The 16,943-nt window shown below is 48.0% G+C and overlaps 1 long non-coding RNA gene across 1 annotated transcript; it reads right to left on the reverse strand.

The window, feature by feature from the left end:
• Positions 1-11,585: 11,585 nt before the first annotated feature.
• On the reverse strand, positions 11,586-15,829 carry LOC122231444. The gene is made up of 3 exons (XR_006208695.1): positions 15,651-15,829; positions 15,278-15,503; positions 11,586-12,111 (listed from the first exon to the last, which is right to left on the reverse strand). It is a non-coding gene; the product is annotated as an uncharacterized LOC122231444 (long non-coding RNA).
• Positions 15,830-16,943: the final 1,114 nt, after the last annotated feature.

The following is a 16,943-nucleotide window of genomic DNA, read 5'->3' on the forward strand; positions in this document are numbered from 1 at the left end:
ACCTTCCTGAAGTTTGCATTTAATGTGGGCAGCCAGCAGAGAAACAAATATGATCGAAACCATCGGGTGGTGAAAAGAGCTGTGAAGGAAATAAGGAGGGCACGGGGGACGGGGGGAGTCACATCTCCCCCCTCCTCTTACCCCTCCCCTGTGGTGCGGGTGCCCATCCTCCGGGAACACTCCTCCCGGAAGGAGGGGCTGTCCACTCTTGGTGATCTGGGATAAAGAGTGGATTCTGCTCTCCTCCTTTCCGTTCTGCTGGGTGTGAACCTACCGTCTGTAAGCACCAGCCTGCTGCACTCCTCTAGCCTCACCTCTTCGATGTCTCGGCTGCCTAGTCCAGCAGCGCCTGGCTGGCTGAGTCCGTCTGCCTGCTCGGCTGGTTGGCACCCAGAAGCCCACTGGCCCACAGGTGTAAGCCTCATTTGCTAACATCAGTTCTATTGGAAATGAAGGCAACATTTTGTTCTCCCATCTGCCTTGCCTTCCCCCCACGCTTATTTTGCTATGGAATCAGAATTAATGTGGGGTGAAACTCTCCAGCCAAGAGAGTTACAGAGTGATGAGAGGATTGAGGAAGACCTTTCTGATGAAGCGACATTTTAGTAGAAAGATCTGAATGAAGTGAGGAAGAAAGCCATGTGGGGGACAAGCATTCTAGGGAGAGGACACACCTCGTGCAAAGGCCCTGAGGCAGGCATTTCCTGGGTGTGTGTGTGTGTGTGTGTGTGTGTGTGTGTGTGTGTGTGTGGAACATCAAGGAGGCCAGCATGGCTGGGACATAGTGAAAGGAGAGAAGATGTTTCTTAAGAATTCTTGGCTTTCTGACTCAGATAGGTACTTACTTGGATTGGATAAAACCAGCAGCTAAAAAGTCTAGCACGCCTCAAGTATCAAATACACGCTTCCATCCGGAAGCCCACAGGCTTTTGTTCTGAGCAACCTGCAAGTCTCTTCCATCCCTGCTTAGTGCCAGGACTCCCCTCTGAGTGCCGAGAGCTGGAGAGATGTGCCAGGGACCAGCTTGGAAGATGCATGAAGTCTCTCGGGAGAGAATGGCTGGAAGGCAAGATTCACAAGACAAAAAAACAGAGGTGACCCTCAAGTTGAAAGGCTTGAACCTAGCTGGGTGATTGATTACCAGGAGACCGCCCTGATTTTGTTCTCTAATTACGGTGTTTATTTGATGCATCATATTGGGCCTGAAACCCTTAATACCAGCCGGTGCTGTTCATTGTTACAATGTCCTAATTAAGCTTTGATTTATATGCTAATTTTATTCCAAGTGTGTTCAAAAGAGGGAAAGTTATTAGACTTTATTTTGAGATTACATTTTAATCCTGGGGTCTGCCGGGTGAGCACCATGTTTATTCTGTCGCCTTTTGTTTCCAGGATGTTGGTGGCAATTGTGATTATTTCCTTGGAGGGGAAAGATGATGAAGTGGTAGGAGCTGTTCAGAATCAGTGGGGCTTCTGCTAATTGGAGTTATGTAACCTCTTGCCTTTGCCTTGACAGTTTCGCAGTGAGGCTTGCTTTGACTGCCCAGCTGGTTCGGAGGGGACAACTGGGCTGTGCCTTTGGGGATGTTGCAGGATAGTAAGCGTTTGGAAGGAAGTCCATTCCACGAAGGCGTGATCGGACTTTAGAACGTGAATGGAATCTGGGCTTTACCACACGAGTCTCTCAAATTTGTAAGGGTCGCACAAAAAGTCTGGTAAGGGGGGCAGCTGGTCCCTGCTGCAGAGAGAATGCCTTTCGTGTGTTGTGTGTGTTTGCATTATCATCTATCCTAAGAAGATGACATTTGGGTTTTTCTGTTCACGGATTAAAGTCTTGCCACGAACTATACGTGTCTGTTTCTCTCTAGTCCTTAGACTTCATAGATGTGAAACGGTATCTGAAATAGTACATGTAGCTGCATGTGTATATTTTTCTGGGGAAGGGTCCAAAGTTGTCATCAGATTATCAGGAGTACTGGTCGTCCACGATGTTGAGCATCTCAGGCTCGGACTGATTTAGCCATACGGAACAAACTCATCGGGTCACCCTTTTCTGGGACTGAAGCTGCTGTCTCTTAAAGTGCCACGCCTTTGGGGTTTGTGTCAGTTAGTGCCGGAGAAATCTTGAAGAGCTTATGTACAAAACTGTTTTTAAATTTTATATTATTTTGAGACTTTGCTTCTTTAGGGTTGGGGCACACTGGCCACCCCGTCTGGCTGACAACTCTCTACAGTCTGTGGGCTGACAGTGTGCTGATCTTTTAAAAGTTTCTTTCCCTACCCAATTCCCCTTCTCGGTGAGGTTTCTGTGAGGTCTGTTGGGTGTGCATCCTGAAGCTTCTTGGCTTACAGTATACTCTCCTCCGGGGCGCTCTCTTTGCGGGCCGATTGAAAGAAACCAAGAGTGTAACTGTTTTGATAGTGAAAATTCACAAGTGTCTTTTTTTTTTAAATTTTTTTAATGTTTATTTATTTTTGAGAGAGAGAGAGAGACACACACACAGAGCATGAGTAGGCGAGGGATACAGAGAGAATGGGAAACAGAATCCACGAAGCAGGCTCCAGGCTCTGAGCTGTCAGCACAGAGCCTGACGCAGGGCTCAAACCCATGGAGTGAGATCATGACCTGAGCCGAAGTTGGACACTCAACCAAATGAGCCACCCAGGCGCCTTGACAAATGTCTTTTTGAAATAAAGAACCAGTGCACACCCCCCCCCCCCCGCAAAAAAAAAAAAAAAAAAAGGAATCTCAGGCTTGGGAAGCATTAGGCTTGGATCTGGAATGTAATGTCCTAAGATTGTGCGGCCTGAATAAGCCAATTAGCTAGTGGCCCCTTCTCCCTCCCCACCCAAAGGCTGTCTGCCCAGGTGCAGTTGACTCAGGAGCGATGTTTACCTTGAGCTTGTCTTACGCTGAGCAAGAGGGCAGGGACCCAGACTCTTTACTCGGACTCACCTAAATGTCCGTTTTGTCTCCCCTCCTGAGGGAAGAGCTGCTTATAAGACATGAGGACCTGTCAGTCCATTCAGAGACACCTGGTAGTAACCTGCAACTTGTGTGGTCCCTAGGTCACTGCAGGAAATGGCCCTCCGTTGGGCCTTCAGATTTTCTGATTGGGTTTTATGGTTTGTCATCCTCCTTCTCCACCCCCTACTCTCCACTCAGCAGTGAACACAAAAGAAGACAGGTTCAACAGGAGTTTCATAGACTTTCATTGTAACTGGTGCAGGGTCTGTGGCTCAGTAATCTATTGCCTTTGACTCCTTCGTTTATTCTAAAACATTTACTTTAAGGATTCTGATTCTAAAATAATTGTAGAAGATAATGTTAATTGAGCCCTTATATGCTAAGCATTTTACCAGCCTTATCTCATTTTCTACTCCCCAAACTCCTCCAGGGTAGGTCCTATTATTATCTCCATCACGTGGATGGAGAGGGTGAGGCTACGAGAGGTTAAAGGTCATCTTGGGGTCACATATACAGTGTGGAGTTAGCTGGGATCAAAGCTGGTCTGCCAGGCTCCGGGTCCATGGTCAGGACCACTATGCTGAATTGTCTCCTCTCGGGCTGTTACTTTCTTAGGTGTCTCCTGTTCAAAATTTCATGCAGAGACCATTCATCCACATCTTTGGGTATAAGGACATGGAGGACGGGTCAGCTCCTCTAGCCCAGGGGTGTATCCTTCAAGGGCGTGTCAAAGGCTGGTTTGTTAGGTACCAGGACGACGCCTCTAGCCTCAGCGGGGACGTGGCCCCAAGTTGGACACACTGCCTTCATCTTCTTGGGGTGCCTTGGCTGGGCACCCCTCATCTGTCTTGTGTAGTCGAAGCCTTCCATCTGACCTAGTTTCATTATGATGTGACTTCAGGAAGGTTCTAACACTTGCTTCTGATGCTTGTATATTAGCACCTTTGCTATTCCTTGCTACTTGCCTGTATTTTTAACCTTACACTTCAGGTTTTCTCACCTTTTCCAAAAAGCTGAAATGTCCCTGTTCACTTGGTGCTGCTCCAGAGGAAGAACATTTACCACTTTCCAAAGACGTTGACCCTGGGATGGAGACATCTGTTTCATTATGGTTCCAGGTGACCCTTAAAAAGTTCTCTTTGAAAACATACCCTTTTCAAATGGATAGCTTGAGGGCGCCTGGGTGGCTCTGTCGGTTAAGCATCTGACTTCGGCTCAGATCATGATCTCACGTTTCATGAGTTCAAGCCCCGCATCGGGCTCTGGGCTGACAGCTCGGAGCCTGGAGCCTGCTTCCGATTCTGTGTCTCCCCCTCTCTCTGCCCTGCTTGTGTTCTCTCTCTGTCTCTCAAAAAATGAATAAATGTTAAAAAAATTTTTTAAATGGATAGCATGGATTTTTTTTTTAATTTTTTTTAACGTTTATTTATTTTTTTGAGACAGAGAGAGACAGAGCATGAACAGGGGAGGAGCAGAGAGAGAGGGAGACACAGAATCCGAAACAGGCTCCAGGCTCTGAGCTGTCAGCACAGAGCCCGACGTGGGGCTCGAACTCACGGACCGTGAGATCATGACCTGAGCCGAAGTCGGATGCTTAACCGACCAAGCCACCCAGGCGCCCCAACATGGATTTTTAAAAAATCACATATCATCTTCCCACCTCATTATAAGGAATTCATTTGTCCTGTTTCCTTCCTTGTCTTTCTTTGTCCACATGTACATAAGTTGTACTTAGTCATGGTGATGGCATACATCCATTTTATGTTTACACTTAATATAGTGAATAGGAATTTCACAAGTTACATTTTAAGTGTGCAAAGATGGTCATTTTATTTTTCTATAACTGAAATCTCTATTTTGAATTCCCTTTACCCCTGGTGGCAAAAACGAAGGCACACACACACACACACACACACACACACAAATCTTACCTAATTTAGTCAATTCTATAGAAACTTCATCATCCAAAGGTTTCCTAAACCTCTTTTGGATAAATTCAGTTGATTTAGAATGTTCTACCTCCATCCTCCCCTCTGAGAGTGTGATCAATCCCCAGGGGTCTCACATGCTATTAAGACTTCACTTGAAGGTGAGGGAGGCTTCTGATCCTCATTCGTCAAAGTCCAGTGAGGAAAAAGAGGCCAAATATAACACAGAAAGTTGGACATATCGATTATGGAAGTGCTGAGAAGCCAAACAAGGAAAGAGATTAGCTCCAGGGAATCTGCTATCACCATCAGGTTGGAGGGACACAGCAAAATGATGGTGCCCCCAAACCAGGACGTTTTGTCTAGAACCATTGCATGGGCCTCCTTCCTGGAGCAGCATGACTACATAGGATGGGCCATTTGGCAGGACTTAGAATCAAAGGAGACAGCGTGAGGCAGGCGAGACAGAGACAGGGAGAAATACCCCGACTTCTCTCCTGCCCCATCACTTCAGCCTCTCCCCACTGCCTCTCGTTGGCCAAACCAGTTGGCAGAGGAGCCTGGGAGATGTAGTTGCCTGGAATAGAGAACAGAAATGGGGTACTCTGAGGGCAGGAAATGGATGTGAGAAGAAACAAACGACCAAGCCTGACGTTATTTGACCTATGCTAGCAGCTGTTGAGGAAGAACCAGGCCCTCTCTGATGTGTGATGGCTGGCATCCATTCATGTTGGCCCCCACTGAGATGTCCATGGGCCTCTTGTGGCCTCTAGTCATTGTTTTATAGACTCTTTATTTCCTTGTTCCCTAATACCCCTTCAAACCCATCGGACCCCCTTTCAACCCATGTACACCCCTGTTGGAGATTATGGCAAAGTCTGGATAATTCACCGTGCTCTGGAGAGGGGGCTATCGCAGGGGACTTAAAGGACCACCTCAGGCTTGCTCTGTCTTGTTTTGTCTTGCCAGCATGCCTATCCCATTGTGTGAAACCATGCTAAGGCAGGGATGATAGGGACAATCTCCCTGAGCTTCCCTAAGGAAGTAACGTATGGGTGTCCTCACCTCTCAAATTCCCCCAATCCCATTGTTAAAAATTATTTGTATTCCTTCCAGGGCTGGCCTTGGGGGTAGAAGGAGATGAAGGATGGTGTGGGTGAGGGCATGGGACTTCCTTCTCAGAGTACCTGCCAATACCTAACACTCTCACTTCACTTCCATGTCCCTAAAGAACACTAAGGAAAAAGTGAAACTTGAGCTAACACCTCCACGTTTTATTTGGCTGCATGTGTATGGATACGTATTAAAGGAAACTTAACTTACTTAACCATTCCCTTTTTGGACATCCGGATGGTTTTCAGTGTTTTACCAGTCAGATGGTGGATGTGTGTTTAAAAAAAGGTGGCGGAAGATGGCCACCTGCCCCTGTGCCTTTATCCCCTGCTGACCCCCTGTGCACCTTACAGCCAGCACAAAGAGGAGCAGGGGGCTCTTGGGCTTATCCATGGCAAAAAGACGAGACTTCTCAGCTTCCATTTTGTGCTTACTCTCCCTGCCTCCCAGTCTTGGTCTCTGCTTCATGCTAGATCCTGGCTAGAGATGTGGCATCTTCTTTTTAGGCTGGTCCTTGTCTCACACCGTCTTTTCAGGTTTTGCCCAAAAAGTGTCTTACACTGTCCTTTTGGTTATACCACTCTGGGCCATCCTGGGTTATTTCCTCAGAGGGAGGAAGGACGTAAGAGGTGGGCTTTAATTCCTAAGGTCTGTGTCCTAACCCCAAGCTACAGATGATACCTCCAAAGTTTATCTTCAAAATTGTGTTTAATTTTAAAGTAATTTATTTTTTTAAGTTTATTATTTTTTTTTAAATTTAAGTAATCCCTACACCCAACTCAGGACTTGAACTCATGACCCCTGAGATCAAGGGTCACACGCTCCTCTGACTGAGCCCGCCAGGAGCCCCAATTTTAAAGTAATGTAAAAAGTAATATCTGATCAGCTTGGGAGATGTGGAAAACACAGAAAAAGAAATGGAAAAAATTAAAGTTACTTCAAATTCTACCATTCAAAGGCAATCCCCACAAATTCCACAAGAGAAAGGATGTTGCTAATTTTGTTCTCTTCTGTAACTCCAGGGCCAAGACCCGTAATAAGTGCTCAGTACGTATTGCTAAATTAATAACCTTTCACTTAATTTTTTTGGCCATTTAATACAAATAGAATCATACTGTACCTACTGTTTTGCACGTAATAAGTGCTCAGTACATATTGCTAAATTAATAACCTTTCACTTAATTTTTTTTGGCCGTTTAATACAAATAGAATCATACTCTACCTACTGTTTTGTAACCTACTTTTTGTGAAGTAATATATCATTAACATTTTCCTAAATCGATACATATTCTTCAATATTATTTTAATAGTAGTAGGGTATTCAGTTGTAAAAGTGCACTGTAATTAATTTAACTAGTTTCTTAATGTGATACGTTTAGGATTTTTTTCTTAAACTTTTTACTCCTCCAAACAACTTTATAGTCTTGCACAATTGTTCACCCAAAGGGAACGTAACACGCGTTTTCAAAGTTTATTTATTTATTTTGAGAGGGCGGAGGAGAGGAGCAGAGAGAGAGGGAGAGAGAATCCCAAGCAGGCTCCACGCTGTCAGCACAGAGCCCAATGTGGGGCTTGATCTCACGAGCAATGAGATCGTGACCCGAGCCAAAATCAAGAGTTGGACGCTTAATTGACTGAGCCACCCAGGCGCCCCCACAGACACACATTTTTAAGGCTTTGGTGCCTTCTGCCTTCTAGGAGGTGTGTGTATTTCTAGAACAATGGATTATACTGGAATGTACCTTTTATGAAGCAGGGATTTTGTCTAGTCGTACTATACCACAGTGACCCTGGCCTAGGACAATGCCCAACACAGAGCAATGCCTAACACAGTTGGTTCTTAATAAGTATGTGTTGAATTTGCTTCCCTGTATCCAATAATTTGGATACTTATTATTGTTTTAAAAAGTTTTTTTACTTTTGTAAAGTAAATGCTTACTATTGTTTTAAAGTTTTTTTTTTCAGTTTGATGGCAAATATAACACTTCCTACATTTAAAAATCATAAACCTGTCCTACCTTCTATCCCCAAGTGCTTAATAAGCCTGCGGTAGTTGGACGTAAATATTTAAAAACTATTCTGAAAATCGAAAGCTAGTCAGGCATAAGCTCTTAGAGAACTGGGATCTCTGGTTTCAGAGATTCCCTGAAGCTCAAGGTGCTATGACTCGAACCTGCTCCCAACCACATAAAGCCAAGCCTCCCACCCCCGTGGGAGATTTCCGCAGGTAAAAGAAGACAATGAGATTCGGGGCAACAGCACTCATCCGGAGATACTTTACCATGAACGATACATCTTTGTTTTTTTTCCACAAAGCCAACCTATTGACCCGGAAAGAAAAAGTTGGTTTGTTTTTTTCCCTCCTTTTGCTTTGGGGATTTGGAAAATGGAGGCTTCCATCAGGCAGCCCCCCGGGAGAAGACAACAGCATAGAGTGGTGACATCACCAGACTGCAAAGATGCCTTGAAGCAGGACTTACGTGAGGGTGGGGGCCCTGGGAGCCCTGTTGGTACAGGGCTGTGTGTGTGCAGGCACATGTGCATATGTGTGCGTGTGCAAGTGTGTGTGTATGTGCATGTAAGCACCAGTCAGGAGACACCAGGAAGCCACCCAACAGAATCGAAGTCGGGTTTTTCTTCTGTGTGCCCTTGCTTAGTCTGCTGGGCTTTGAGGGGTTAGACCACTGACACAGGGTGAGAGGAAAGGAATTTGCCTTGATTTCCAGGTCACTTTCACCTGATGCACCAGGACCAAAAAATGAAAATAAACATAAACATGAACATAGAAATAAAAAAAAGGTAAGGTAAGATAAGATAAGATAAGATAAGATAAGATAACATAACATAACATAACATAACATAACATAACATAACATAACATAACATAACACGGGGCCCCTTTCCAATGGAGAAACGAGATTCTGGAAATGCGAATACTCCCAGTGTGCTATGCAAAGTAACCAAGCCAGAGGCCCCACACCTGCCTTCCCAGGAAAGTTGCCATCCATCCACACACAGGAAGCAAGGGTGGGCCTTGTCATCAAAGCAGAGAGCCTTCCCTTTGAAGAATTTAGACAAACAAAGTATCAATGGAGAGCCACACACCCAAGAAACGAACACTATTCAGATATGAAGTAACTGTGAAACTTATTCAAAGTATGGGAGGACCCACCCGGTCTCTTTTAGACAATAGGCTTGTTCTAGATTTGGAAGTGGTTCCCTCCTGGGCCCCCACAGTCTCTGGGTGATACGCCCAAGCATTTCTCCCATCCCTTGAGTCCCGATCCTCTCTCTCTTTCTCTCTCTTGCACTGCTGTCACCACCTCCTGTCCCCACATCTGCGGTCTTTCCTGTTCTAGTCCATTCTCCACATTGGTCACCAGAGATATCTTTCCTAACGGTGCATCTGACCACATCACTCTTGTATCTCCTGCTAAACATCCTTCACTGGCTCCCTATGGTCTTTAGGAGGAAGCTGGCCCTTGAGGCGGCGTATTTCCTCACCCTTGGCTGACCTCTCACCTTCAGTCTCCGGGCCTTTGGACACGGAGTGTCCTGTGCTGGACCCCCCATCCCCCTTCTTCCTCTGATTTGTTCTTGCTCTTTGCTTTCCCCAAATCTCTTCATTGATCAGTGTGCCTTTCCCATAGCATCATAATGATTGTCTTACAAACAGGTAGGATAGAGGTTATTAACTGTTTTTTTTCTTATGTTTAAAGTTTATGTACTTATTTTGAGAGAAAGCCAGAGAGGGCGAGAGGGAGAATGGGAGGGGCAGAGAGAGAGGAGAGAGAGAGAATTCCAAGCAGCCTCCTCACTGTCGATGCAGAGACTGATGAGGGGCTCGAACCTCGAACTCACAAACTGTGAGATCATGACCTCAGCCGAAACCAAGAGTCAGATGCTTAACCGACTGAGCCACCCAGGCACCTCAACTTTTTTTTTTTTTTTTTTTGGATGAGAAACTTGAGGCTCCAGGAAGTTACCGTTCTTTACCCAGATCACAAAACTAGTGAATGGAAGGTCTGGAGCTCAAACTGGGCAGTGCACTCCGTCTCCTCTTGGCTTCACTAGATAAGACTTTGTTGGGAACAGGAGCAGCAGCTGCGGCAACATCTATTCCTGTATTTTTCAACGTCCACGTTCAAGATCCCTTCTCAGCAATGTCTGATCTAAAGCTTAGAAAGGATTTCAGATTTCAGCACAGGCCTAAGATCAAGGCCTCTGTAGCCAGACTACCTGAGTTTGAACCCCAACTCCACCCCTTACTAGCTGTGTGATCTTGGAAAGGTCACTCGGCCTCTCTGTGCCTGTTTCCTTTTCTGCAAAAGGAGGATAATAATAGTTTTTCTTTTAAAGTATAGCTGTGAAGATTAAGTGGGTTCTCTAAGACTTGGAAAAGTGCCTGGAACGGTGAGTGATACAGAGGAGCCAGCTAAGATGACTGCCAGACCTGCTAATTGTGGCCTGCAGTCCACAGCACCTTCCATGACAGACAGACCCGCCATAGGCCCGTCTGTGACAGTCAGGGGGCCTGCCTCCCCAACCTGTCCCAGAGGTGAGCACCTGATCCGGAGAGAAGAGATAACTCATAGGATGGCCTGGCATGGGGAGACAAGCTGGGTTGATCAGATCCTCCTTCTGGCACCTGAACTGGGCCTACCCGGCTGTCAGTGGGAAGGGAGGCCAGAGGGGGCTCTGGGTCTGGGTAAGGCAGCAGGCGAGCTGAGGTCCCAGGAACTCAGTGTGTAAATGGTGGAACAGATGTTCAAAGAGAGACTTACATCACGAGAGATTCAGTGATCGTGTGGGTGGTTCTTCCCTAAGGCTGCCAAGGCTCCTGCTGACTTTCCCGCACACCCCCTGGATGCTTCTCTTTCCAAAATTTATTCTAAATCGGTCCTCTCATGTCCATCTCTACCCTAAGCCAGTGTTGTGTCTTGTCTGGTGACTTTGGTGGCCTTCTAACTGGTGTCCCTGCTTCTCTTATCCCCTACAATCCAGTCTCAGTGGCACAGACACAGTGACCTTCTCAAAACGTGTTCCCTTAAAACCTTCCCACTGCATGGAGGACAGACTTCTGGGGCCTAATTCCATAGCATTCTTCTCGTCATTCTCCACGCTCTAGCCACACTGGTTTCTTGAATGCGTCAAACTCATTGCGGTCTCAGGACCTTTGCACTTGCTATTTGCTCTGTCTGTGAAGTTCTTCCCCGGGGCTTTCTTTCAGCTGGTTCCTTCTGGTCTCATTTGAATTGTTATCTCCTCAAAGAGGCCCTCTCTGGTCACCCTATAAAATACTGTTCTCCCTGACCCCCGTCATTGTTTGTCAATGACTTTAAAACATTATCCAGGTGATTTACGTGTGTCTCTGTGTAATGACTGGCTCCACTGCTAGGATGTAAATTTCTTAAGGAGAGGAAACCGACCTGCCGTGTTCACTACGGTAGGTATTTCCAGCAGTGACCATGGCGCGCTCACAGAACATTGTAGGCACTCAAATCATTCAAATCTTTTGTTTTAAATTGTAGTTTCCACTCCATTCCCAGTCCATGTATGTCCCCTCTTTTCTTACAGGTATCTTGAAAATCAAATGAGCCTACTAAAAGTAACTAATAGCTTGGATCTTCTTACCCATTTCCACCTTGCTAGAATGTTCCACTCTGAGCCCCTTTCTCTACATTTGACTCCTCCATAGCCCAAATGAGGTGCTCATGTCGCCTGTGGGAGGTTGCCAGCAGGCTTGTTTTTATAGCATCCTCCTATGCTTTGACAAGTGGCAGGGCTGGGGAGCCTGAGCCCGTCCACCCCGTTCCCACCCCCTGCTGGCTGACAATAAACTCCCTCCCAGCCACCGTCTATTTTAGATAGTGTGGCATTGTCTCCAGCCATGATCAGTTGGGTAAACAGTCTCCTTACATTGACTCTGGCTACTCGGTGTGGTAGTACCAAGTGGGGAATGAGGAGAGGAGCCCGCCAGGGCAGGAGGAGAGAGGACCAGAATATCCGCCCGTCCACATCTCCCCTCTCTGCCACCGCCACCGTAACCATTCTGCAGATGCTGTGCTGAAGTGACTTCCGTCAAGTCGCTTTTCAGTGAAGCTGCAGGGAATGGAAACATAATGTGAGGGAACGGAAACATAATGTGAGGGAACGGTACAGGAGGGGGATGGCTTTTCTTTGTAGGCAAACCTCTGACTGCTGTTATCTGGAACTTATGCTTCTCAAGAAGGAAACTTCAGCTGCTCCCTAAAGACTCAGAATAAGAGTAATATTTAATATGATCACAGAAAATGGATCCCCCCCCCCAAAAAAAAAAAACCCTGTGGAATAGATTTATCCATTCTTGATGCAGCACTATTCAGAGGATAGGATCTGTCTCTGGCTTACTCTCCAATGTAGCTCCAGATTCTAGCACAATTCCTGGGACACACTTATTGGGTGGATGAACCCTGAGCCCCTTCTTTGAGAACTTACTATATGCCCAGATCTATGCTAAGCATAAAGAGGAGTAAAAGAGGTACAGACAGTCCATTCTCTCCATCTTTTGATTTGGTTGTAAAAGATCTGCTACCAACCAGCTTCGTGACCAAAGGCAAGTTAACCCTTCTGAGCCTGTTTCCTTCCCTTTCTTCCTTCAGAAAACAAGGATAGTAACAGTATCCACATTATAGACTTCTTGTGGGGCTTGAATGAAGTCAAGTATTTAAAGCAACAGGCATGTCTTAGACTTGCTCAGTAAGTTATCATTAATAATTCCATCAGCATAAAATATTGGCGGTCCAGATTTTGAATCATTTTTGTCAGCTGAACCCTCCTACTAGCCCTGAGTTGGTCCACTAAGTTCCATTTAGCCAATTTGTATGAAAAGCTTTCTAGGGTCATCAAATCTTCTCTGCCTTATAAGACCTTTGTTGAATCGAGTCAGTGTTATGATGGGTCAGTGCAGTTTAATGAATGGATGAGATGTGTAAGATTGATTGCCCATCCCCTAAATGGTCCCAGATTGCCTGTACCTTTTGTTTTGTTTTTCATAGGTTTATTGGCCTCCTCTCTTCCTGACAAATTGTCCTCTCTGACTTCTTATAGTTGTCAGTTTGCCAACTGCTTGGGATAAATGCCTTCCTCTGATTTGCTTTGGCTTGGAAACTAAATAATCAGTCCCATGAAAAGTGTGAGTAAACCAAGGGCATACAGGCTTTGAATGAGCACCTGAAAGGCTATATCTTTTATTGCAAACTTTGGGTCCTCTTTTTCTGACTTCTCAGCGATTTTCTCATTCTCCCTGTGTTCTCATTAGTGAAATCATCCTGCATGGACATAAAAGTTCTTGGCATATGTAGGCACTCAACAAAATCTATCAAAATGAAGGAGCAAGAAAACACAGGCATAATTTACTGTAGACCTAAGGGGTCTGTGCGGAAGGAAAGGATGGAGTGGGGAAGTATAGAGGGAAGTTAATTTGAGGACTTTGAGGTTAAAGTGAGGCATGCTGGAAGAGACAAATTGAGCTGTCTTAAAAGAAAGGCAAGATGGTGGGTGATGATAAAGCTGATATCATGCAAGGGTATAGAAGGGAGGAGTGGACACTCCCTTTTCCCCAGGCTGATGTGAACAAGGTATTTATAGAGGATTCACTCACCCATCCATCCATCCATCCATCCATCCACCCACCCAGCCAGCCAGCCAGCCAGCCAGCCAGCCAGCCATCCACTAAGCATCTAATGTGTTTGATTTATACCAGGTGCACGAGACAGGAAAAAAAAAAAAAAAAAGAGGTGCTCCTTTGAGAAGCTCTCTTTGTAACTCAAGTAAAAAAAAAAAAAAAAAACCTAGCAAAGAGTTGATGTTGTAGTCTTGAGTCCAAAGACAAGTATGGAGGCAGGATTTCTTCTTCCTCGGTGACCTCGGTCTTTCCTCATCAGACTTTGACTAACTCGATTAGTTAGTCATTAGGGAGGGTACTTTGCTTTACTTAGTCTACTGATTTAAATGTCGATCACCTCTGAAAACCTCTAAAAATGACCTCCACCAGCAACATCTAGACTGGTATTTGACCAAAAGCTGGGTACTGCAGCCTAGCTGAGTTGACACACAAAACTAACCCTCACAGGGCAAACTGGATCTTTTGGTAAAAGCCCTCCTCTGCAAGGTGCATTATTGCTTACGAAGCATTCATGGTCACATCCGATCCTCAGAACATCTCTGTCAGGAGGAATATAGCTTCTCTGTTTCATACATGTGGAAATTTAGGTGCAGGGAGAAGAACGTGTAGCTGACAAATGACAGAGCGGGGATCCCAGCCTAAGCCATTTGATTTAGTTCTGTGTTCTCGTAACTATATCACACTCCCTACAACCGGGCACACGATGTCACTCACTACCATTCCCCTGCTGGTCTTCCTTGCGTGGCCTCACAGAGACTTGCAGGAATTGGCTAAGAAAATGGTTTTCAGTTTTCATTTTTCAATTCTCCCATCCAAGCACTAACCAGGCCTGACCCCGCTTAGCTTCTGAGATGAGATGAGATCGGGCGTGTTGAGGGTGGGACGGCCGCAGACCATTTTCCAGTTCTAAGTGTGGTGCTCTGGGGCACGACCCAGGTGTGTAATGCGTGTGTACACGTTTGAGTGAGCGTGAGCACAGGTGGCCTCCCACCCCTGCTGCGATTCCCTCACGGCGGCCATCTCACAGCTGGGCCCTCTGCTCCCAGCATAGGGAGGCTCCAGCACCTTTCCTACCACCAGACTTGGGGAGTGGTAGTTGGAGCTGAGGGGTGTGTGTGCCTCGTCAGTCCCTCCTGTTCTGATGGCAGATGGCACGCCTACTTTCTGAGCTGGGATCACCTCCCACAGCTCACCCAGGGGACCAGCAGTAGAACTGGCCTTCCGTTTTGGCCTCTGTCCCAAGCTCCTGTTTTGGTGAGCTGGTGGACAGACCCTGTGGCTTAGTAGCATCTGTGGGCTCTGGAAAGGGCAGGCCACCTTCTTACCAGGACCAACAAGACTCCTTGCCTTCTTACCTTGGACCCCGCACCTTATGGAGCAAGCTTTGACTGGAGGATGAAATAGGAGGGACCCTAGCACCTCTCCTTGTACTCTATGTTTTGGAGCCCGGACTCATTTTAGGAGATCAGAGATTTTTTTTTTCCCCCCAGTTCGAATCTTATTTGCAAATAGTGCTGGGATCCTGAGATTCCTCCTCTCCAGGGACTTACATACTCGACCACCTCATGAAAGAGAAGTGGACAGACACAGCTGAGCACAAACCTCTCTGATTTCACAGTGGCCCTGAGGGAAGACGGAAGATGAATGAAGACGTTTCTGAAGAAGGCTCACTGGGGGGTAGGACGCACTGCCTTCTAGTTTCTGAAGTCCTGACTGTTTGCTGGGCAGGAAGCCTCGTTCTGCGTGTCCAAGAGAACAGAAATGGACCTTGGCATGGAGGCAGGCTTCAGGTCCGTGGTGGCAAGAACTTGTCCCCCCAGTCAGAGCTCTACAAGAAGAACGAAGCATTGCATGGGAGATTGTGAGCCCTCTCACCACCCAGCCGCTCCCCCTGCCCCCCAGAGGTGTTCATAGGCTGGACAGCTCCCCGTTGGGAAGCTGCCCCCAGGATTTCTGGATTTAGTGGAAGACTGACCTAGGTGACCTCACACGTCGACTCAGGTTCTCCAGCGATGCAGGTCTTCCTTAAAGTGTCAGGTCCAGGAGAAGAAGGACACCGGTAGGCAGGACCGGATGATTCTGATTCTCTCTACCCAGCCCTCCTCAACTCCCTCCGGGCCCACCTTCTGAGTAGCAGCAGCTCCAGGGAGGCCCCTGCCTCTCTCTTCGGTCCCCTAGCCTGGGAAAGGGCTCGGGACCCTGCAAGGGGACCGGGATGGCGAGGTCGCCCATTGGCTGCGCGGCGCCATGTGAACGTTGTTGGTTGGTTGGCGGGAGGGAGGAGGAGGCGGTTTCCCGGGTAACGGAGGGGAAGGAGCGGCGGCAGCGGCGGCGGCCCCGGCTGAGGAGCGCTGGCCGGAGCGCGGTGCGAGACCGGCTGGAGGCTGCGGCTTCGCGAAGCCGCGTGGGCGCAGGTAGGAGCTCGCCGCGCCGCCTCCCAGGGCAGGGCTGGGCCGGGCTGCCCCGCGCCACGAGCGGCCGGGGGAAAGTTTGCAGTGCGACGGGACGAGCAGGGAGGAGAGGACTTGGGGATGCTCTGTGCTGGGCTCCGGGGCCGGGCAGGGCGGGGACTGCCGGTGGGGAGTGGGCTGGCCCCGCACCGACCCGCGCAGGGGCCACACCTCCGCTCGGGGACCCTGGCGGAGGGTCGGGGCCTCCTCAGCCGGCGCGGCCGCAGCACAGAGACCCCGCGGGCGGGCGCTCAGCCACCCGCGCACGCCGACGGCCGGCGGGCCCTTGTTCAGAAACGTGCTGGGAAAGTGTTCCCCGGCAGATGCGGGCTGGGGCGCGCGGCGCCGGGCTGCGAGGCGGTGCTGGAGCTCCGCGGCGCACTTTCCCCGCCTCGGCGGCGCGGCACACGCCCCCAGCCGGAGTGGGTGTGCGTCCCTCCGGGTGTGCGTGCCCGAGGCTGGGTGGATCTCCGTGTGCGTGTTCCCGTGTTTCCGGGTGTCTGGTGTCTGCGTGCCTCTGTGCGTTCCCCTCTGCTTGACTGTATCTCTGGGTGTATCCTCACGTCTGGGTCCCTCTGTTTGCTGTTGGCGTGGGTGTCTGTGAACGCCCTCTCCGAGTGCTTGTGTCTGATTATCTCTGCCGCTCCTTCTGTCGGCATGTCTGTGTATTTTCGGTTTTTGTGTGCGTGTGTTTCCTCTCTGTATGCTTGTCTTGTGTACCTATGAGTGTGTGGGTGTGTGCGCGCGCGTGTTTTCTGTCTGTGCCTCCGTTTTCTAGCCACCTCGCTCTGGTACCTGTTTGCGTGTGACCCTCTCTG

Source organism: Panthera tigris, chromosome D1 (genome assembly GCF_018350195.1).
Source record: "Panthera tigris isolate Pti1 chromosome D1, P.tigris_Pti1_mat1.1, whole genome shotgun sequence".
Lineage (NCBI taxonomy): Eukaryota > Metazoa > Chordata > Mammalia > Carnivora > Felidae > Panthera > Panthera tigris.